Source organism: Arachis ipaensis, chromosome B1 (genome assembly GCF_059453495.1).
Source record: "Arachis ipaensis isolate K30076 ecotype BB chromosome B1, ASM5945349v1, whole genome shotgun sequence".
Lineage (NCBI taxonomy): Eukaryota > Viridiplantae > Streptophyta > Magnoliopsida > Fabales > Fabaceae > Arachis > Arachis ipaensis.
The window spans coordinates 32,077,368-32,102,414 of record NC_142436.1 but is presented as its reverse complement, the minus strand read 5'-3'; the positions used below and the strand labels follow the sequence as shown (position 1 = coordinate 32,102,414).

Sequence of the window (25,047 nt, the reverse complement as noted above, 5' to 3'; positions counted from 1 at the left end):
AATACCTGAAATCATAGAAAAACACATAAACTCATAGTAAAGTCCAGAAATGTGATTTTTGCATAAAAACTAATAAAAATATAATAAAAAGTAAAAAAATCAAACTAAAAACTATGTAAAAAAAATGTCAAAAATGGTATAAATTATCCGCTCATCAACTATTAATTAGGTAAACAAATTAATTTTAAACAAAAAAAAACTGGAATTTGACTACTAATTATATTTAAAAAAATAAAAATAAATTGTAGTTTCCATTAGATTTCTCGGAAAAAAACATGATGGTAATTAGGCAGGAAACAAAATAGTGTCACAGCAACACTACCGGCGGAAAATTTTTTCCAATAATCAAATAGTTTTCAGGCAAAGAATTTTCACCGCAGAATTTGACAGTAATTACTAGCTGATTAGAAAGTCTGATGATAACTGGTTACCAACGAGGGTTATACCGTCGGATTGTGTTCGACGGTAAATTTGCCGGTAAATTACAGCGGATTATTTTTGTTATTCTGCCAGTAACTCTGACAGTACTCAATGTTTAGGAATTTGGCCTAACAGATTGATTGTGTAAGCACCATTTTAATTGATTTTAATTAAATTTTATATTGAAATTGTTAAATAATTATTGTGTATACTAATATTAAGTTCTCCTGTGATAGGTTTGCACAGGATAATAATGCTTGTACACAAGAGTGTACTAATATCATGAAGCTATTGTACAAGAAGATTTCCTCTAAGACCAGAGAGCGACGGTTTGATAAGTGGGTGATAAAATGTCTATTTATTTAAACTTCTTATTTTCTATCTTTTGTTTCGTTTATGTATTTAATTTCAATTAACTCATTCCAATTATTTATTTATGGAGGAGGAATTCACATTGGAGAAGACTCATGATGGCATGATTAAGAAGATATTCCACTACTGCATGGTTAGGCGACTTCAGCACATGCTTGAGGATGTACATGAGAGGTGAAACTGCCTTACTCAGTGGCTCCAACCGGACATTAACAAAGGCCTCTACAAATATTGGGAGAATGATGATGAATTCAAGTGTCGCTGAGCCACGAATAAGGCCAACGAGACATTGGCTTGGGCGTCTAATTGTATTGGAAGTTGATAGAACTCGGTTTAATGACTAGAAAATGCATATATTCAATTCGGTTTTAATAAAAAAAATCACTTTTCATGTAATTTCAATTAGTTTTGAATTCTCTCTTCTAATCTTGATAATTTGAATGAATTTTTCCTTTGATTTGAATATAATTGGTTTGATATCCAACTGGTACTCGTGACAAATTTTGTTCGAGTTTTTGTGTCGAAATACAGGGTATTATTTAAGAAAAAGCATCATAAAGAGCTATAGTGATCAGATTGAAGCAAACTTAGAGTTATCGGAAAGAAGAACTCAATCTATACAACCTTTATGATGAATACTTTCTCCAATTTTTAACGATTCTAGGTGTAATTCATAACCAAATATTAGAGCCAAGAATATTCCGGATACTATTATTCCTGATCTCTTTGTACTAATTTTTTCATAACTTGAGATATAGAAGTTCGAATAAGGCGGTTCTAGAGGCATTAGAAAGCTAACATCTAGAGCTTCAAAATGATATACATATGTCTATGGTGGATAGTGAATACGAGCCATACACACCATCATTAATAAAGCACATGCCTCACATTTTGAGCCTCCAAAAGGCCCCAAACTTCATATTTTTTTGAGTATTTAAAGAAAAAATATGAAGGAGGAAAGAGAGGAGAATTTAGGGTTAGTTTTAGTATGATGTTCTTAAGTTTCTATAGAGAGAAGGTCTTCCTTCTTTCTAGAATTAAAGTAGATTTAGTTAATTTATTATCAAATTTTCTCTAGTTTTTGTTTCTAATATTATTGTAGTTTAATTGTTTTTATATTTTCTTATTCTACTATCTTAGTGGTATGCGAAATTGTTACTCTGAGGTTGTAAAATTTGTTGTTCGTTCTCTCCCTGGCAATGGCGCCAATAACTGGTGCACAATACCATGGTCCAAATATAACTTCACAACTTCGCACAACTAACCAGCAAGTGCACTGGGTCGTCCAAGTAATAAAACCTTACGTGAGTAAGGGTCGATCCCACGGAGATTGTTGGTATGAAGCAAGCTATGGTTATCTTGTTAATCTCAGTCAGGCGGATATCAAATGGTTATGGAGTTTTCGAATAATAATAATAATAAATAAACAGAAAATAAAGATAGAAATACTTATGTAATTCATTGGTGAGAATTTCAGATAAGTGTATAGAGATGCTCTCGTTCCTCTGAACCTCTGCTTTCTTGCTGTCTTAGCTTCATCCAATCATTCCTACTCCTTTTCATGGCAAGCTTTCTGTAAGGGCATCACCGTTGTCAATGGCTACATCCCATCCTCTCTCTGAAAAAGGTCCAAATGCTCTGTCACGGCACGGCTAATCATCTGGAGGTTCTCGATCATACTGGAATAGGGTTCACCCTCCTTTTGCGTCTGTCACTACGCTCAGCACTCACGAATTTGAAGTTCGTCACAGCCATCCCTTCCCAGATCCTACTCGGAATACCACAGACAAGGTTTATACTTTTCGGATCTCAGGAATGGCCATCCATGGGTTCTAACTTATACCACGAAGACACTAATAACTCGGACTCGGTCCCCTGTATTAGATATCCAAGAGATATTTATTCTAGCTTGTTTGCATGTAGAACGGATGTGTTTGTCAGGCACGCGTTCATAAGTGAGAATGATGATGAGCGTCACATAATCATCACATTCATCATGTTCTTGGGAGTGAATGGATATCTTAGAAGCGGAATAAGTTGAATTGAATAGAAAAACAGTAGTACTTTGCATTAAATCATGAGGAACAGCAGAGCTCCACACCTTAATCTATGGAGTGCAGAAACTCTACCGTTGAAAATACATAAGTAATGAAGGTCCAGGCATGGCCGAATGGCCAGCCCCCAAACGTGATCATATATCCAAAGTTGAACTAAAAATCCTAATATTATCAGATGTAAATACAATAGTAAAAAGTCCTATTTATACTAAACTAGTTACTAGGGTTTACAGAATTGAGTAAATGATGTAGAAATCCACTTCTGGGGCCCACTTGGTGTGTGCTTGGGCTGAGCTTGAAATTTACACGTGGAGAGGTCATTCTTGGAGTTGAGCGCCAGTTTGTAACGTGTTTCTGGCGTTGAACTCCACTTTGCAACTTGTTTCTGGCGCTGGACGCCACACTGCAGCATGGAACTGGCGTTGAACGCCAGTGTACGTCATCAATCCTTATTCAAAGTATGGACTATTATATATTTTTGGAAAGCCCTGGATGTGTACTTTCCAAAGCAATTAAAAGGGCGCCATTTGGAGTTCTGTAGCTCCAGAAAATCCACTTTGAGTGCAGGGAGGTCAGAATCCAACAGCATCTGCAGTCCTTCTTCAACCTCTGAATCTAATTTTAGCTCAGGTCCCTCAATTTCAGGCAGAAAATACCTGAAATCACAGAAAAACACACAAACTCATAGTAAAGTCCATAAATGTGATTTTTAATTAAAAACTAATAAAAATATACTAAAAACTAACTAAATCATACTGAAAAACATACTAAAAACAATGCCAAAAAGCGTATAAATTATCCGCTCATCACAACACCAAACTTAAATTGTTGCTTGTCCCCAAGTAACTGAAAATCAAATAGGATAAAAAGAAGAGAATATACTATAAATTCCAAAATATCAATAAAACATAGCTCCAATCAGATGAGCGGGACTTGTAGCTTTTTGTCTCTTGAATAGTTTTGGCATCTCGCTTTATCCATTGAAGTTCAGAATGATTGGCATCTATAGGAACTTAGAATTCAGATAGTGTTATTGATTCTCCTAGTTCAGTATGTTAATTCTTGAACACAGCTACTTTATGAGTCTTGGCCGTGGCCCTAAGCACTTTGTTTTCCAGTATTACCACCGGATACATAAATGCCACAGACACATAACTGGGTGAACCTTTTCAGATTGTAACTCAGCTTTACTAAAGTCCCCAATTAGAGGTGTCCAGGGTTCTTAAGCACACTCTTCTTTTGCTTTGGACCTTGACTTTAACCGCTCAGTCTCAAGTTTTCACTTGACACCTTCACGCCACAAGCACATGGTTAGGGACAGCTTGGTTTAGCCGCTTAGGCCAGGATTTTATTCCTTTAGGCCCTCCTATCCACTGATGCTCAAAGCCTTGGGATCCTTTTTATTACCCTTGCCTTTTGGTTTTAAGGGTTACTGGCTTTTTGCTCTTGCCTCTTGGTTTTAAGAGCTTTTAGCTTTTTCTGCTTGCTTGTTCTTTTTCTCTCTTTTTTTCGCTATTTTTTTCTGCAAGCTTTGTATTCACTGCTTTTTCTTGCTTCAAGAATTATTTTTATAATTTTTCAGATTATCAAATAACATGTCTCCTTGTCATCATTCTTTCAAGAGCCAACATATTTAACATTCTTAAACATCAAATTCAAAAGACATATGCACTGTTCAAGCATTCATTCAGAAAACAAAAAGTATTGTCACCACATCAAAAATAATTAAACTAGTTTCGAGGATGAATTCGAAACCATGTACTTCTTGTTCTTTTGTTTTTAAAACATTTTTCATTTAAGAGAGGTGATGGATTCATATTCACTACTTTAAGGCATAGACACTTAGACACTAATGATCATGTAATAAGACACAAATATAGATAAACATTTGACATAAAAATGAAAAACAAAAAATTTAAGAACAAGGAATGAGTCCACCTTAGTGATGGTGGCATTTTCTCCTTGAGGAACCAATGATGTCCTTGAGCTCTTCTATGTCTCTTTCTTGTCTTTGTTGCTCCTCCCTCATTGCTCTTTGATCTTCTCTAATTTCATGAAGGATGATGGAGTGCTCTTGATGTTCCACCCTTAGTTGCTCCCAATAATTATGTGGAGGAAAATGTATCCCCTGAGGTATCTCAGGGATCTCTTGATTTACAGTCAAATGTTCTACCACTGAGGTATAGACCCTTGAGATGAATCTCTCCATCTCCTATGACTCGGAGGTGGAAGCTTTTGTCTTCCCTTTCCTCTTTCTAGAGGTTTCTCTGGCCTTAGGTGCCATCAATGGTTATGGAAAAACAAAAAAAAACTATGCTTTTACCACACCAAACTTAGAATGTTGCTCGCCCTCGAGCAAAAAAAGAAAGAATAGTAGAAGAAGAAGAAGATATGAAGGAGATGGAGGGATGTGTGTATTCAGCTATATGGGTGGGTTTGGGTGGGAAAGTGATTTTGAATTTTGAAGGTAGGTGGGGTGTATGAAGTAGGTTTATGGGGAAGAGTGGGTGGATGTGAGTGGTGAATAGGTAATAGGCAAGAGAGCTTGAGGTGATTGGTGAAGGGTTTTGGGGAAGGGTGTTTATTGGGAAGAGAGGATGAACATTGAGAAGAGGGAAGAGTATGAGTGGAGGTAGGTGGGGATCCTGTGGGGTCCACAGATGCCGAGATGATCCTGTGGAGTCCACAGATCCTAAGGTGTCAAGGAATTGCATCCCTGCACCAATTAGGCATGTAAAATGCCTTTGCATACAATTCTGGCGTTTAAACGCCGAATTGATGCTTGTTCTGGGTGTTCAGCGCCCATCTGCATCATGTTTCTGGCGTTGAACGCCAGTTCTATGCTTGTTTCTGGCGTTCAACGCCAGATCTATGCTCTGTTCTGGCGTTGAACGCCAGCCAGATGCTCCTTACTGGCGTTTAAACGCCAGTAAGTCCTTCCTCCAGGGTGTGATTTTTCTTCTGCTATTTTTTATTCTATTTTTGATTTTTCAATTTATTTTGTGACTCCACATGATCATGAACCTAATAAAACATGAAAGAACAAAAAATATAAAAATAAAATTAGATAAATAAAAATTGGGTTACCTCCCAACAAGTGCTTCTTTAATGTCAATAGCTTGACAGTGGGCTCTCATGGAGCCTCACAAATGTTCAAAGTATTGTTGAGACTCCCCAACACCAAACTTAGAGTTTGGATATGGGAGTTCAACACCAAACTTAGAGTTTGGTTGTGGCATCCCAACACTAAACTTAGAGTTTGACTGTGGGGGCTCTGGTTGACTCTGTTTTGAGAGAAGCTTAATGTGCCTCTTTTCCATGTTTACAGAAGGATGTCCTTGAGTTTTAAACTCAAGGGAGTCCTCATTCAATTGAAGGACTGGTTCACCTCTGTTAACATCAATCACAGCTCTTGCTGTGGCTAGGAAGGGTCTTCCAAGGATGATGGATTCATCCTCATCCTTCCCAGTATCTAGGATTATGAAATCAGCAGGGATGTAAAGGCCTTCAACCTTTACTAATATGTCCTCTACTTGTCCATAAGCCTATTTTCTGGAATTATCTGCCATCTCTAATGAGATTTTAGCAGCTTGTACCTCAAAGATTCTCAGTTTCTCCATTACAGAGAGTGGCATGAGGTTTATTCCTGACCCAAGGTAACATAGAGCCTTCTCAAAGGTCATGGTGCCTATGGTACAAGGTATTAGGAACTTTCCAGGATCCTGTTTCTTCTGAGGGAATCTCAGTTGATCCAATGCATTTAGTTCATTGGTGAATAGGGGAGGTTCATCTCCCCAAGTCTCATTACCAAATAAATTGGCATTCAGCTCCATGATTGCACCAAGAAACTTGGCAACTTGCTCTTCAGTAACATCTTCATTCTCTTCAGAAGAGGAATACTCATCAGAGCTCATGAATGGCATAAGGAGGTTTAATGGAATCTCTATGGTCTCTAGATGAGTCTCAGATTCCTTTGGTTCCTCAGAGGGAAACTCCTTATTGATCACTGGACGTCCCAGGAGGTCTTCCTCCTTGGGATTCACGTCTTCCCTTTCCTTTTTGGATTTGGCCATGATGGTTATATCAATGGCCTTGCACTCTCCTTTTGGATTTTCTTCTGTATTGCTTGGGAGAGCACTAGGATGGATTTCAGTGATCTTCTTACTCAGCTGGCCCACTTGTGCCTCCAAATTTCTAATGGAGGACCTTGTTTCATTCATGAAACTTAGAGTGGCCTTAGATAGATCAGAGACTAAGTTTGCTAAATTATAGGTATTTTGTTCAGAGTTTTCTGTCTATTGCTGAGTGGATGATGGAAAAGGCTTGCTATTGCTAAACCTATTTCTTCCACCATTATTAAAGCCTTGTTGAGGCTTTTGTTGATCCTTCCATGAGAGATTTGGATGATTTCTCCATGAGGGGTTATAGGTGTTTCCATATGGTTCACCCATGTAGTTCACCTCTGCAATTGCAGGATTCTCAGGATCATAAGCTTCTTCTTCAGAAGATGCCTCTTGAGTACTGTTGGATGCAGCTTGCATTCCATTCAGACTCTGAGAAATCATATTGACTTGCTGAGTCAATATTTTATTCTGAGCCAATATGGCATTCAGAGTATCAATTTCAAGAACTCCCTTCTTCTGAGGCGTCCCATTACCCACAGGATTCCTCTCAGAAGTGTACATGAACTGGTTATTAGCAACCATGTCAATGAGTTCTTGAGCTTCTGCAGGCGTTTTCTTTAGGTGAATGGATCCACCTGCAGAAGTATCCAATGACATCTTAGCTAATTCAGATAGACCATCATAGAATATATCCAGGATGGTCCATTCTGAAAGCATATCCGAAGGACACTTTTTGGTCAGTTCCTTGTATCTCTCCCAAGCTTCATAGAAGGATTCACCTTCTTTCTGTCTGAAGGTTTGAACATCCACTCTAAGCTTACTCAGCGTTTGAAGAGGAAAGAACTTGGCTACGAAAGCCTTGACCAGCTTATCCCAAGAGTTCAGGCTATCCTTAGGTTGAGAGTCCAACCATATTCTAGCTTTGTCTCTCACAGCAAAAGGGAAAAGCATGAGCCTGTAGACTTCAGGATCTACTCCATTAGTCTTAACAGTATCACAGATCTGCAGGAATTCAGTTAAGAACTGAAAAGGATCTTCAGATGGAAGTCCATGAAACTTGCAGTTCTGCTCCATCAGAGAAACTAATTGAGGTTTCAGCTCAAAGTTGTTTGCTCCAATGGTAGGGATGGAGATGTTTCTTCCATGTAAATTGGAATTAGGTGCAGTAAAGTCACCAAGCATCCTCCTTGCATTATTATTATTTTCGGCTGCCATGTCCTCTTCCTGTTCGAAAATTCCTGTAAGGTTGTCTCTGGATTGTTGTATTTTAGCTTCTCTTAGTTTCCTTTTCAGAGTCCTTTCAGGTTCTAAATCTGCTTCAACAAGAATGTTCTTGTCCTTACTCTTGCTCATGTGAAAAAGAGGAGGACTAAAGATACCGGGGATCCTCTTTACCACAGTATAGAGGTTCCCTTGTTGTTAGTAGAAGAAGAAAGGGAATAAGAGTGAAGAAGAATGGATAATCCAAACACAAGGGTGAGGATAGAAGCAATGATTTGAGATGAAGAGAAGTGTTAGTAAATGAATAAATAAATAGAAGGAGATGAGAAGAAGAAGTTTTCGAAAATGAATTTTGAAAAAGAGTTAATGATTTTTGAAAATTAAGATAAAATTAAAATTAAAATTAAAAATTGAAACAATTAATTAATTAAAAAGAATTTTTGAAAAAAAGGGGAGGTATTTTCGAAAATTAGAGAGGGATAGTTAGTTAGGTAGTTTTGAAAGAGATAAGAAACAAACAAAAAGTTAATTAGTTAGTTGAAACAAATTTTGAAAATCAATTTTTAAAAGATAAGAAGATAAGAAGTTAGAAAAGATATTTTAAAATCAAAATTTTGAAAAAGATAAAATTTTGAAAAATATATGATAGAAAGATATGATTAAAATTAGTTTTGAAAAAGATTTGAATTTTAAAAATCAAAATTAATGACTTGACTCACAAGTAATCACAAGATATGATTCTAGAACTTAAAGTTTGAATCTTTCTTAACAAGCAAGTAACAAACTTGAAATTTTTGAATCAAAACATTAATTTTTGATGATATTTTCGAAAATTATGAGATAAGATTAAGAAAAAGATTTTTGAAAAATATTTTTAAAATTTTCGAAAATAAATAAGAAAAATGAAAAAGATATGATTTTTGAAAAAGATTTTGAAAAAGATAAGATTTTTAAATTGAAAATTTGATTTGACTCATAAGAAACAACTAAATTTTAAAAAGTTTTGAAAAAGTCAACTCAAATTTCGAATTTTATGAGTGAAAAAGGGAAAGATATTTTTTTTTTATTTTTGAATTTTTAATGATGAAAGAGAAAAACATCAAAAAGACTCAATGCATGAAAATTTTGGATTAAAAGATGTGATGCATGCAAGAACACTATGAATGTCAAGATGAACACCAAGAACACTTTGAAGATCAAGATGACCATCAAGACTTATTTTTGAAAATTTCTAATGAAAGAAAAACATGCAAGACACCAAACTTAGAAATCTTTAATATTTAGACACTAAGGATTCAAGAATGCATATGAAAAATACCATACAACACAAAAACAATATAATATGAAGATCAATCAAAAAGGTTTATCAAGAACAACTTGAAGATCATGATGAATGCAATGCATGAATGCATGAATTTTTGGAAAATGCAAAAATTTTTTAGAAAAAAAATGCAATTGACACCAATGATGGTGTATTTTGTGGAAAAAACGAATTTCCAAAACACCCAAAACTCACCGGCAAGTGTACCGGGTCGTATCAAGTAGTAAAACTCACTTAGAGTGAGGTCGATCTCACAGGGATTGATGGATCAAGCAACTTTAGTGGGTGATTAGTTTAGTCAAGCTAACATTGAGTGAATTGTGTGAAATGTAGCTAACAGAAAGTAAATTGCAAGGAATTTAAAAGATGCAGAAAGTAAAATTGCATGTAACTTAAAGAACAAGAAAGTGAAATAGCTGAAACTTAAATTGCAAGAAATGTAAATTGCATTAAATGTAAGGGGAGTGGGTGCTGGAAATTAAAGAAAGCAGTAAAGCAAACAATTGAAGAGATCTTGAGAATAAGTAACAGGAAATTTAAAGTGCAAGAAAATTTAATTCAGATCATAGTAGCTCAAATGTAAAGTGTAGATGAACAAAAGTGCAGAAAAAATAAATTTAGAGCAATAGGAACAGAAAGCAAAAAATCACAGAGAAGAAAATTGTAGCAGGAAAGTAATTCAGCAATCTGAAATCTGAAAGAGGAATTGACAATTTCAATGAAACAGTAAAAACAGAAGAGCAGCCAAGAGCTCAACTCAATTGCAAAATAAAATTTAAGATCTCAGGGAATCAGAGAGACTAGAAAACAAGTCTAGATCTCACTCCCTTCCTAGATCCAACAGAGAACAAGATGCAGGAAATTAAAGATGAAAGCAATAAATGAAAACTCAAATTCACTTCTCAATTCTCTGAAATTTTGCAGAAGAACAACCAAGAGAAATCTTAGACCAAGAGGGAAACAGAATTCCTTCACTCCTCAATCCAAGATTTAAATTCAAAGAAAGAAAAACTAGAAGAGAGTGAGCTCTCTAATGGAGCTGACCATTATACTCTCTAATGGAGCTCTCATAATGAGATGGAATTGATGCCTTTATATAGGCTTTACATAGTGAAAATGAAAATGAAATTCTAAACAAATTACAATTAAAATAAATTCCTAAGCTAACTAATCCTTGTGCCTTTGAGTGATGATAATGGGCTTAGCTTGCTTTAAATTTGAGGAAGAGTAGATCTGGATGGCCTTGGTTTAATTGGTGAAGAATTGAATTAAAATAGAATTTTTATTGAATTTTTTGGCCCATGGGTGTTGCCCCCAGGGCAATGCTCGGCTCATGGGGAGAGCGCAGCATTAGTGCTTGTTTCCTTGGCCCTTTTGGTGCGTGACAAGGTGAGGAGTGTGGGGGGAAAAGTAGCGCTCAGTTGCCCACAAGAGCGCAGCATCCCCTTTATCTTTAGTGTGCTTCTGATGAGCGGATAATTTATACGCTTTTTGGCATTGTTTTTAGTATGTTTTTAGTAGGATCTAGTTACTTTTAGGGATGTTTTCATTAGTTTTTATGTTAAATTCACATTTCTGGACTTTACTATGAGTTTGTGTGTTTTTCTGTGATTTCAGGTATTTTCTGGCTGAAATTGAGGGACTTGAGCAGAAATCATATTCAGAGGTTGCAGAAGGACTGATGATGCTGTTGAATTCTGACCTCCCTGCACTCAAAGTGGATTTTCTGGAGCTACAGAACTCGAAATGGCGCGCTTCCAATTGCGTTGGAAGGTAGACTTCCAGGGCTTTCCAGAAATATATAATAGTCCATACTTTGGCCAAGAATAGATGACGTAAACTGGCGTTCAACGCCAGCTTTCTACCCAAATCTGGCGTCCAGCGCCAGAAAAGGAGCCAAAACCAGAGTTGAACGCCCAAACTGGCACAAAAACTGGCGTTCAACTCCAAGAAGGACCTCTACACGTGCAACACTCAGGCTCAGCCCAAACACACACCAAGTGGGCCCCGGAAGTGGATTTATGCATCAATTACTTACTCATGTAAACCCTAGTAGCTAGTTTATTATAAATAGGACCTTTTACTATTGTATTTGGCATCCTGGATTGTATTTTGATCCTGTGATCATGTTTTGGGGGCTGGCCATCTCGGCCATGCCTGGACCTTCACTTATGTATTTTCCTACGATAGAGTTTCTACACTCCATAGATTAAGGTGTGGAGCTCTGCTGTTCTTCAAAGATTAATGCAAAGTACTACTGTTTTCTATTCAATTCATCTTATTTCGCTTCTAAGATATCCATTCGCACCCAAGAACATGATAAAGGTGATGATAATGTGTGACGCTCATCACCATTCTTCCCTATGAACACGTGCCTGACAAACACTTCCGTTCTACATGAAATAAGCTAGAATGAATATCTCTTAGATCTCTTAACCGGAATCTTCGTGGCGTAAGCTAGAATGATGGCGGCATTCAAGAGAATCCGGAAAGTCTAAACCTTGTCTGTGGTATTCTGAGTAGGATTCAATGATTGAATGACTGTGACGAGCTTCAAACTCGCGATTATTGGGCGTTAGTGACAGACGCAAAAGGAGGGTGAATCCTATTCCAGCATGATCGAGAACCGACAGATGAATAGCCGTGCCGTGACAGGGTGCGTGAGCATATTATTCACTGAGAGGAGGGGATGTAGCCACTGACAATGGTGATGCCCTTGCATAAAGCCAGCCATGGAAAGGAGTAAGACTGATTGGATGAAGATAGCAGGAAAGCAGAGGTTCAGAGGAACGAAAGCATCTCCATTCGCTTATCTGAAATTCCTACCAATGAATTACATAAGTATTTCTATCCCTATTTTATTATATTAAATTCGAAAACACCATTATCCATTTATATCTGCCTAACTGAGATTTGCAAGGTGACCATAGCTTGCTTCATACCAACAATCTCCGTGGGATTCGACCCTTACTCACGTAAGGTATTACTTGGACGACCTAGTGCACTTGCTGGTTAGTTGTATCGAAGTTGTGAACCATGGTATTGGCACCATGTTCTTGGCGCCATTGCCAGGGAAAGAAAGAGCCATGAATTTTACATAATTAAAGTGTAATCACGATTATGCGTACCAAGTTGCTCACGTTGCCAGGGATTATTCGAGCCTGGACATCACAATTTCGTGCACCAAGTTTTTGGTGCCGTTGCCGGGGATTGTTTGAGTTTGGACAACTGACGGTTCATCTTGTTGCTCAGATTGGGTAACTTTCTTTTCGTTTTCTTTTCAAAAATTTTTCAAAAATATTTCAAAAATTTTCTCATCTGTTTTCGAAAAAAAAAATAAATAAAAATGTTTTCAAAAATAAATTTATTCAGAATTTTTAAGAATGAATTCTAGTGTTTCATGAAGCATGTTGAAGCCTGGCTGGCTGTAAAGCCATGTCTAATTCCTTTGGGAATGAGTATGTCAGGCGTGTCATGTCTGAATTACAAGCTGAAGCTCGGCTAGCCATTGGCCATGTCTAGTGTTTTGGACCGGAGCTTTCATTGAAAGCTTGGCTGGCTCATGAGCCATGTCTAATTCCTGGACTGAAGCTTTAGACTAAGAATGCAAGATTCCTGGAATTCATGTTAAAAATTTTGGAATCCTTATTTTTTCTTTTTCATATAATTTTCGAAAAAACCCAAAAAAATTAGAAAATCATAAAAATCAAAAATATTTTTCTATTTCTTGTTTGAGTCTTGAGTCATGTTATAAGTTTGGTGTCAATTGCATGTGCACCTTGCATTTTTCGAAAATTCTCATGCATTCATGGTGTTCTTCATGATCTTCAAGTTGTTCTTGGTAAGTCTTCTTGTTTGATCTTGATGATTTTTTGTTTTGTGTCTTTTCTTGTTTTTCATATGCATTCTTGAATTCTTAGTGTCTAAGCATTAAAGAATTCTAAGTTTGGTGTCTTGCATGATTTCTTTGCATTAAAAATTTTTCAAAATTATGTCTATGATGTTCATCTTGACATTCATAGTGTTCTTGGTGTTCATCTTGACATTCATAGCATTCTTGCATGCATTCATTGTTTTGATCTAAAAATTTCATGCATTGCATAATTTTCATGTTTTTCATAAAAATTTCAAAAATCAAAAAAATATCTTTCCCTTTTTCTCTCATCAAATTCGAAAATTTGAGTTGACTTTTTCAAAAATTTTTAAAATCAAGTTGTTTCTTATGAGTCAAATCAAATTTTCAATTTGAAAATCTTATCTTTTTCAAAATCTTTTTCAAAAATCAAATCTTTTTCGAAATTCTTAGTTATTTTCGAAAATTCCAAAAATATTTTTCAAAAATCTTTTTTTTTATTTTTATATCAAATTTTCGAAAATAACATAATCAATTAATGTTCTGATTCAAAAATTTGAAGTTTGTTACTTGCTTGTTAAGAAAGATTCAAACTTTAAGTTCTAGAATCATATCTTGTGATTTCTTATGAATCAAGTCATTAATTGAGATTTTAAAAATCAAATCTTTTTTCAAAATTAGTTTCTAAAATATCTTCTTATCTTATCTTTTTCAAAAATATTTTTTTAAAATATCTTTTCTAACTTCCTAACTTCTTATCTTTTCAAAATTTGTTTCAACTAACTAACTAACTTTTTGTTTGTTTCTTAACTTTTTCAAAACTACCTAACTAACTCTCTCTCTCTAATTTTCGAAAATATCTTCCCTCTTTTTCAAAAATTTCTTTTTAATTAACTAATTATTCTTATTTTTTATTTTTGATTTTAAAAATTTTCGAAAATTACTAACATTTTTCAAAAACCAATTTCGAAAATCACTAACTATTTTTCAAAAAAATATTTTCGAAAATTCTCCCTCTTCCATCTCATTCTATTTATTCATTCATATCCTAACATCTCATCTCACATATCTAGCCTCCTCACAGTTGTGTTTCTTCCATTATATTACATTCTTTGTCTCTCCCTCTTCTTCTACTCACTCAGGGATCCCTATACTGTGGTATAAAGGATCTCTATTATTATTATTATTATTTTTCTGTGCCTCCTTCTTTGTCATATGAGCAGGAGCAAGGATAAGAACATTCTTGTGGAAGCAGATCCAGAACCTGAAAGGACTCTGAAGAAAAAATTAAGAGAAGCTAAAATACAACAATCCAGAGATAACCTTTCAGAAATTTTCGAACAGGAAAAGGAGATGGCAGCCGAAAATAATAATAATATAAGGAAGATGCTTGATGACTTCACTGCACCTAATTTCAATTTACATGGAAGAAGCATCTCCATTCCTGCCATTGGAGCAAACAACTTTGAGCTGAAACCTCAATTAGTTTCTCTGATGCAGCAGAACTGCAAGTTTTATGGACTTCCATCTGAAGATCCTTTTCAGTTCTTAACTGAATTCTTACAGATATGTGATACTGTTAAGACTAATGGAGTAGATCCTGAAGTCTACAGGCTCATGCTTTTCCCTTTTGCTGTAAGAGATAGAGCTAAAATATGGTTGGACTCTCAACCTAAAGATAGCCTGAACTCTTGGGATAAGCTGGTCACGGCTTTCTTAGCCAAGTACTTTCCTCCTCAAAAGTTGAGCAAGCTTAGAGCTGATGTTCAAACCTTCAGACAGAAAGAAGGTGAATCCCTCTATGAAGCTTGGGAAAGATACAAATAGTTGACCAAAAAGTGTCCTTCTGACATGCTTTCAGAATGGACCATCCTGGATATATTCTATGATGGTTTATCTGAGCTATCAAAGATGTCACTGGACACTTCTGCAGGTGGATCCATTCACCTAAAGAAAACGCCTGCAGAAGCTCAAGAACTCATTGACATGGTTGCTAATAACCAGTTCATGTACACTTCTGAAAGGAATCCTGTGAGTAATGGGACGCCTATGAAGAAGGGAGTTCTTGAAGTTGATACTCTGAATGCCATATTGGCTCAGAATAAAATATTGACTCAGCAAGTCAATATGATCTCTCAGAGTCTGCATGGAATGCAAGCTGCATCCAACAGTACTCAAGAGGCTTCTTATGAAGAAGAAGCTTATGATCCTGAGAACCCTGCAATAGCAGAGGTGAATTACTTAGGTGAACCTTATGGAAACACCTATAACTCATCATGGAGAAATCATCCGAATTTCTCATGGAAGGATCAAAAGCCTCAACAAGGCTTTAATAATGGTGGAAGAAACAGGTTTAACAATAATAAACCTTTTCCATCATCCACTTAGCAACAGACAGAGAACTCTGAACAAAATGCTTCTAATTTAGCAAATCTAGTCTCTGATCTATCCAAGGCCACTGTGAGCTACATGAATGAAACAAGATCTTCCATTAGAAATTTGGAAGCACAAGTGGGCCAGCTGAGTAAAAGGATCACTGAAATCCCTCCAAGTACTCTCCCAAGCAATACAGAAGAGAATCCAAAAGGAGAGTGCAAGGCCATTGACATAAGCACCATGGCCGAACCTGTGAGGAGAGGAGAGGACGTGAATCCCAAGGAGGAAGACCTCCTGGGACGTCCAGTGGTCAATAAGGAGCTTCCCTCTGAGGAACCAAAGGACTCTGAGGCTCATCTAGAGACCATAGAGATTCCATTGAACCTCCTTATACCCTTCATGAGCTCTGATGAGTATTCCTCTTCTGAAGAGAATGAGGATGTTACTGAAGAGAAAAATGCCAAGTTTCTTGGTGCAATCATGAAGCTGAATGCCAAATTATTTGGCATTGATACTTGGGAAGTTGAACCTCCCTTGTTCATCAATGAACTAAGTGATCTGGATCAACTGACATTGCCTCAGAAGAGACAGGATCCTGGAAAGTTCATAATACCCTGTACCATAGGCACCATGATCTTTAAGGCTCTGTGTGACCTTGGTTCAGGAATAAACCTCATGCCCCTCTCTGTAATAGAGAAACTGGGAATCTATGGGGTGCAAGCTGCTAAAATCTCATTAGAGATGGCAGACAGCTCTAGAAAACAGGCTTATGGACAAGTAGAGGACGTATTAGTAAAGGTTGAAGGCCTTTACATCCCTGCTGATTTTATAGTCCTGGATACTAGAAAGGAAGAGGATGAATCCATCATCCTAGGAAGACCTTTCCTGGCCACAACAAGAGCTATGATTGATGTTGACAGAGGTGAAATAGTCCTTCAATGGAATGGGGACTCCCTTGTGTTTAAAACTCAAGGATCTCCCTCTGCAACCATGGAGAGGAAGCAGAAAAAGCTTCTCTCAAAGCAGAGTCAACCAGAGCCCCCACAGTCAAACTCTAAGTTTGGTGTTGGGAGGCCACAACCAAACTCTAAGTTTGGTGTTGAACTCCGATATCCAAACTCTAAGTTTGGTGTTGGAGAGTCTCAACAAAGCTCTGCACATCTGTGAGGCTCCATGAGAGCCCACTGTCAAGCTATTGACATTAAAGAAGCGCTTGTTGGGAGGCAACCCAATTTTTATTTATCTAACTATATTTTTCTTAGTTATATGTCTTTGTAGGTTCATGATCATGTGGAGTCACAAAATAAATATAAAAATTGAAAACGGAATCAAAAACAGCAGAAGAAAAATCACACCGTGGAAGAGCATTTGTCTGGCGTTCAGCGCCAGAACAGAGCATGGTGCTGGCGCTGAATGCCCAAAATGGGCAGCTTCTGGGCGCTGAACGCCAGAACAGGCATGGTTCTGGCGTTCAACGCCAGAAATGGCACACAAATGGGCGTTGAACGCCCAAAATGGCCACCAACCTGGCGCTGAATGCCCAGAGTTGTGTGCAAAGGCATTTTTACATGCCTAATGGGTGCAGGGATGTAAATCCTTGAACACCTCAGGATCTGTTGACCCCACAGGATCCACTCAGGATCTGTGGACCCCACAGGATCCCCACCTACCTCCACTCACTTCTTCTCACCACTCTCTTTCACACAACCCTTCACCAATCACCTCAAACTCTCTTCCCCATCACCTCTTCACCACTCACATCCATCCACTCTTCCCCATAAATCTACCTCATAAACTCCACCTACCTTCAAAATTCAAAACCAATTTCCCACCCAAACCCACCCATATGGCCGAAACCTTTCCCCCCTCCCTTCCCTATATAAAGCCCTCCAATCTTCATCAAATTCACACAACACACCCCTCTACACCCTTCTTGGCCGAAACCACATCTCCCTCTCCCTCTCCATATTTCTTCTTCTTCTTCTTCTATTCTTTTGTTTATTGCTCGAGGGCGAGCAATATTCTAAGTTTGGTGTGGTAAAAGCATAAGCTTTTTGTTTTTCCATTACCATTGATGGCACCTAAGACCGGAGAATCCTCTAGAAAGGGGAAAGGGAAGACAAAAGCTTCCACATCCGAGTCATGGGAGATGGAAAGGTTCATCTCCAAAGCCCATCAAGACCACTTCTATGATGTTGTGGCCAAGAAGAAGGTGATCCCCGAGGTCCCTTTCAAACTCAAAAGAAATGAGTATCCGGAGATCCGACATGAAATTCAAAGAAGAGGTTGGGAAATTCTAACAAATCCCATCCAACAAGTCGGCATCCTAATGGTTCAAGAGTTCTATGCCAATGCATGGATCACCAAGAACCATGATCAAAGTAAGAACCCGGATCCAAAGAACTATATTACAATGGTTCGGGGGAAATACTTAGATTTTAGTCCGGAGAATGTAAGGTTGGCGTTCAACTTGCCAAACATGGAAGAGAACGCACGCCCCTACACAAGGAGAGTCAACTTTGATCAAAGGTTGGACCAAGTCCTTATGGACATATGTGTAGAAGGAGCTCAATGGAAGATTGACTCCAAAGGCAAGCCGGTTCAACTAAGAAGATTGAACCTCAAGCCTAGAGCTAGAGGATGGTTGGAGTTCATTCAATGCTCAATCATTCCCACTAGCAACCGGTCTGAAGTTACTATAGACCGGGCCATCATGATCCATAGCATCATGATTGGAGAAGAGGTGGAAGTTCATGAGATTATACCTCAAGAACTCTACAAGGTGGCTGACAAGTCATCCACCATGGCAAGGTTAGCCTTTCCTCACCTCATTTGCCACCTATGCAATTCTGCTGGGATTGACATAGAGGGAGATATCCTCATCAAAGAGGACAAGCCCATCACTAAGAAAAAGATGGAGCAAGCAAGAGAGCCCACTCATGGAGCTCAAGAGGCGTATGAAGCTCATCACCATGAGATCCCGGAAATGCCTCAAATGCACTTTCCTCCACAAAATTATTGGGAGCAAATCAACACCTCCCTAGGAGAATTGAGTTCCAATATGGGACAACTAAGGGTGGAACATCAAGAGCACTCCATCATGCTTCATGAAATAAGAGAAGATCAAAAAGCAATGAGGGAGGAGCAACAAAGACAAGGAAGAGACATAGAAGAGCTTAAGGACATCATTGGTTCCTCAAGAAGGAAACGCTACCATCACTAAGGTGGATTCATTCCTTGTTCTTACTTTCTCTGTTTTTCGTTTTCTATGTTAAGTGCTTATCTATGTTTGTGTCTTCATTACATGATCATTAGTAGTTAGTAACTTTGTCTTAAAGATATGAATGTCCTATGAATCCATCACCTCTCTTAAAAGAAAAATGTTTTAATTCAAAAGAACAAGAAGTACATGAGTTTCGAATTTATCCTTGAACTTAGCTTAATTATACTGATGTGGTGACAATGCTTCTTGTTTTCTGAATGTATGCTTGAACAGTGAATATGTCTTTTGAAGTTGTTGTTTAAGAAATGTTAAATATGTTGGCTCTTGAAAGAATGATGACTAGGAGACATGTTATTTGATAATCTGAAAAATCATAAAAATGATTCTTGAAGCAAGAAAAAGCAGCAAAGAACAAAGCTTGCAGAAAAAAAAGGGGCGAAAAAAATAGAAAAAAAATAATAGAAAGAAAAAGAAAAAAACAAGTAGAAAAAGCCAATAACCCTTAAAACCAAAAGGCAAGGGCAAATAAAAAGGATCCCAAGGCTTTGAGCATCAGTGGATAGGAGGGTCTAAAGGAATAAAATCCTGGTCTAAGCGGCTAAACCAAGCTGTCCCTAACCATGTGCTTGTGGCGTGTAGGTGTCAAGTGAAAACTTGAGACTGAGCGGTTAAAGTCAAGGTCCAAAGCAAAAGAAGAGTGTGCTTAAGAACCCTGGACACCTCTAATTGGGGACTTTAGCAAAGCTGAGTCACAATCTGAAAAGGTTCACCCAATTATGTGTCTGTGGCATTTATGTATCCGGTAGGTAATACTGGAAAACAAAGTGCTTAGGGCCACGGCCAAGACTCATAAAGAAGCTGTGTTCAAGAATCATCATACTGAACTAGGAGAGTCAATAACACTATTCGAAATCTGAAGTTCCTATAGATGCCAATCATTCTGAACCTCAATGGATAAAGTGAGATTCCAAAACTATTCAAGAGGCAAAAAGCTATAAGTCCCGCTCATTTGATTGAAGCTATGTTTCATTGATAGTTTGGAATTTATAGTATATTCTCTTCTTTTTATCCTATTTGATTTTCAGTTGCTTGGGGACAAGCAACAATTTAAGTTTGGTGTTGTGATGAGCGGATAATTTATACGCTTTTTGGCATTGTTTTTAGTATGTTTTTAGTAGGATCTAGTTACTTTTAGGGATATTTTCATTAGTTTTTATGTTAAAGTCACATTTCTGGACTTTACTATGAGTTTGTGTGTTTTTCTGTGATTTCAGGTATTTTCTGGCTGAAATTGAGGGACTTGAGCAGAAATCAGATTCAGAGGTTGAAGAAGGACTGATGATGCTATTGAATTCTGACCTCCCTGCACTCAAAGTGGATTTTTTGGAGCTATAGAACTCGAAATGGCGCATTTCCAATTGCGTTGGAAAGTAGACTTCCAGGGCTTTCCAAAAATATATAATAGTCCATACTTTGGCCAAGAATAGATGACATAAACTGGCGTTCAACGCCAACTTTCTACCCAAATCTGGCGTCCAACGCCAGAAAAGGAGCCAAAACCAGAGTTGAACGCCCAAACTGGCACAAAAACTGGCGTTCAACTCCAAAAAGGACTTATACACGTGCAACACTCAGGCTCAGCCCAAACACACACCAAGTGGGCCCCGGAAGTGGATTTATGCATCAATTACTTACTCATGTAAACCCTAGTAGCTAGTTTATTATAAATAGGACCTTTTACTATTGTATTTGGCATCCTGGATTGTATTTTGATCCTGTGATCACGTTTTGGGGGCTGGCCATCTCGGCCATGCCTGGACCTTCACTTATGTATTTTCCTACGGTAGAGTTTCTACACTCCATAGATTAAGGTGTGGAGCTCTGCTGTTCCTCAAAGATTAATGCAAAGTACTACTGTTTTCTATTCAATTCATCTTATTTCGCTTCTAAGATATCCATTCGCACCCAAGAACGTGATGAAGGTGATGATTATGTGTGACGCTCATCACCATTCTTCCCTATGAACACGTGCCTGACAAACACTTCCGTTCTACATGAAATAAGCTAGAATGAATATCTCTTAGATCTCTTAACCGGAATCTTCGTGGCGTAAACTAGAATGATGGCGGCATTCAAGAGAATCCGGAAAGTCTAAACCTTGTCTGTGGTATTCCGAGTAGGATTCAATGATTGAATGACTGTGACGAGCTTCAAACTCGCGATTGTTGGGCGTTAGTGACAGACGGAAAAGGAGGGTGAATCCTATTCCAGCATGATCGAGAACCGACAGATGAATAGCCGTGCTGTGACAGGGTGCGTGAGCATATTATTCACTGAGAGGAGGGGATGTAGCCACTGACAATGGTGATGCCCTTGCATAAAGCCAGCCATGGAAAGGAGTAAGACTGATTGGATGAAGATAGCAAGAAAGCAGAGGTTCAGAGGAACGAAAGCATCTCCATTCGCTTATCTGAAATTCCTACCAATGAATTACATAAGTATTTCTATCCCTATTTTATTATATTAAATTCGAAAACACCATTATCCATTTATATCTGCCTAACTGAGATTTGCAAGGTGACCATAGCTTGCTTCATACCAATAATCTCCGTGGGATTCGACCCTTACTCACGTAAGGTATTACTTGGACGACCCAGTGCACTTGCTGGTTAGTTGTATCGAAGTTGTGAACCATGGTATTGGCACCATGTTCTTGGCGCCATTGCCAGGGAAAGAAAGAGCCATGAATTTTACATAATTAAAGTGTAATCACGATTACGCGTACCAAGTTGCTCACGTTGCCAGGGATTATTCGAGCCTGGACATCACAATTTCGTGCACCAGTTTCCAAGTTCGAATCCTAGCATCCCCACTTTTCCCATGCTGTATTCCTCGTTTTCTCTTGGTGAAGCATGACAATGCTCTCCAAGAGAGCGCTGTGCTCTCCAAGTGAGTGCTACTAGAAGCACCTCTTTGCCTTGGAGTGATGCTCCCTCTTCGAATCTTGGTGGTTGCACTTTGGTCTATTTTTGCTTTTTTTTTTTTGTCCTTAAAGATGCCTTTCACTTGTGCCTCAACTTTGTGCCAAATATAGATTTCCATACATTGTTGGAAAGCTTTAAATGTCATCTTTTCAACGCAACTGGAAGCACATCAATCAGACATCTGTAGCTCAAGTTATAGTCCTTCGAAGGAGGCATGGTCATGCTGTGAGCGCCCAGATTTTAACTTAGCGAAAATTTTGCTTCCAAGCTTATTTTTGCATCACGATAATGCTCTGCTCTTGGCAAGAGCGGAGCATTGTATGCTGATTGCAAATTTTTCTTTAATTTGGTCTTGGGCCACGCTTTTAAATGCGTGGCTTAAGCTTCCAAAGTGTGCCCCAAAGCTCTTTTTTTCTCCTTTTTTAGCTTATTTTGTGCTTTTTGCTTCTTTTTCTTCTTATTTCCTAATAAATTTATAAAATCAAAAGATCAAGGAAATATACCATTTAAGTACAAAAGCATTCATTATTCAAGCACAAATCATCAATTTCTTGTATGAATAAGCATAGAAAAACATGACATGGTGACATGTCATCAACCAAACTTAAAAATTGACTCAAGACTCAAACAAGAAACACAAAATATTTTTTATTTTATGATTTTATGATTTTTTTTTTGTATTTTCTTTTAAATTTTTTTTCCAAAAACATATAGGAAAAAGAAAATAAGAAATTCAAAATTTTTAATAAGAATTCCAGGAATCTTTTAATATTAGCCTAAAGCTCCAATACAAGGGTTAGGCATGGCTTACTAGCCAGCCAAGCTTTAGAAGATACAAATCAGGCATATAACAGCTGGTACTTCATCCAACTTCATATACTGATAAGTGGAAGCCCCATTCCAAATAAATTGGATATGGTTTTACAGCCAACCAGGCTTCAATATGCTTCATGAAACTCTAGAATTCTTTCTTAAAAATTCTGAAATAATTTTCGAAAACAGATGAGAAATTTTTGAAGAAATATTTATTTTTTTTTTGAAATTTTAATTGGGAAAAACGAAAAAAGAAGAAAATATTTTTGAAAAATTTTTGAAAACTTTTTGAAAATAAAATAAGAAGAAAATTACCCAATCTGAGTAACACGATGAACCGTCAGTTGTCCAAACTCGAACAATCCTCGGTAACGGCGCCAAAAACTTGGTATGCAAAATTGTTACTCTGAGGTTGTAAAATTTGTTGTTCGTTCTCTCCCTGGCAATGGCGCCAATAACTGGTCCACAATACCATGGTCCAAACATAACTTCACAACTTCGCACAACTAACCAGCAAGTGCACTGGGTTGTCCAAGTAATAAAACCTTACGTGAGTAAGGGTCGATCCCACAGAGATTGTTGGTATGAAGCAAGCTATGGTCATCTTGTTAATCTCAGTCAGGCAGATATCAAATGGTTATGGAGTTTTCGAATAATAATAATAAATAAATGGAAAATAAAGATAGAAATACTTATGTAATTCATTGGTGAGAATTTCAGATACGCGTATAGAGATGCTCTCGTTCCTCTGAACCTCTGCTTTCCTGCTATCTTCATCCAATCATTCCTGTTCCTTTCCATGGCAAGCTTTCTGTAAGGGCATCACCGTTGTCAATGGCTACATCCCATCCTCTCTGTGAAAAAGGTCCAAATGCTCTGTCACGGCACGGCTAATCATCTGGAGGTTTTCGATTATACTGGAATAGGGTTCACCCTCCTTTTGCGTCTGTCACTATGCCCAGCACTCGCGAGTTTGAAGTTTGTCACAGCCATCCCTTCCCAGATCCTACTCGAAATACCACAGACAAGGTTTAGACTTTCCGGATCTCAGGAATGGCCATCCACGGGTTCTAACTTATACCACGAAGACATTAATAACTCGGACTCGGTCCTCTGTATTAGATATCCAAGAGATATTCATTCTAGCTTGTTTGTCAGGCATGCGTTCATAAGTGAGAATGATGATGAGCGTCACATAATCATCACATTCATCATGTTCTTGGGAGCAAATGGATATCTTAGAAGCGGAATAAGTTGAATTGAATAGAAAAATAGTAGTACTTTGCATTAAATCATGAGGAACAGCAGAGCTTCACACCTTAATCTATGGAGTGCAGAAACTCTACCGTTGAAAATACATAAGTAATGAAGGTCCAGGCATGGCCGAATGGCCAGCCCCCAAACGTGATCAATATGATCCAAAGTTGAACTAAAAATTCTAAGATTATCAGATGTAAATACAATAGTAAAAAGTCCTATTTATACTAAACTAGTTACTAGGGTTTACAGAATTGAGTAAATGATGTAGAAATCCACTTCTGGGGCCCACTTGGTGTGTGCTTGGGCTGAGATTGAAGTTTACACGTGGAGAGGTCATTCTTGGAGAGGTCTACTTTCCAACACAATTGGAAGCGCGCCATTTGGAGTTCTGTAGCTCCAGAAAATCCCATTTGAGTGCAGGGAGGTCAGAATCCAACAGCATCTGCAGTCCTTCTTCAACCTCTGAATCTAATTTTAGCTCAGGTCCCTCAATTTCAGCCAGAAAATACCTGAAATCACAGAAAAACACACAAACTCATAGTAAAGTCCAGAAATGTGATTTTTAATTAAAAACTAATAAAAATATACTAAAAACTAACTAAATCATACTGAAAACATACTAAAAACAATGCCAAAAAGCGTATAAATTATCTGCTCATCACTTAGCTCATTCGCACTTTCTTATTATTTTCTTGTTATGTCATTTAGTTTATAAATTCTTGTTGAATTTATATTTTTTATTAATGAATTTGATGTTTTATATTTTATTATTACTTAATTGAGTTGTTATCATTAGATTCTTGTAATGGGCAGTAATAGTTTTTACTAATTCTTACAATCTATGAAGTTTTATATTTATGCACTCTAGGTATTTGACAAAATGATTGACTTAGTTATGGAGTAGATTTTTCATTCTTGATTTGGGTTGGGAACTTGGATAATCTTGAGTTACTAATGTCCAAGTTGATTGATAATTAAGAGATATTAAATAATCTTGTTTCCACTAATGCTAATATTTTATCA

The 25,047-nt window shown here is 37.4% G+C and overlaps 2 non-coding genes across 2 annotated transcripts; one reads left to right on the top strand and one right to left on the bottom strand.

The window, feature by feature from the left end:
* Positions 1 to 7,684: 7,684 nt before the first annotated feature.
* LOC148576134 (small nucleolar RNA R71) lies at positions 7,685 to 7,792 on the top strand. Its single transcript, XR_015903399.1, has one exon. It is a non-coding gene; the product is annotated as a small nucleolar RNA R71 (small nucleolar RNA).
* A 7,325-nt stretch (positions 7,793 to 15,117) lies between these two features.
* LOC148576133 (small nucleolar RNA R71) lies at positions 15,118 to 15,225 on the bottom strand. Its single transcript, XR_015902973.1, has one exon. It is a non-coding gene; the product is annotated as a small nucleolar RNA R71 (small nucleolar RNA).
* Positions 15,226 to 25,047: the final 9,822 nt, after the last annotated feature.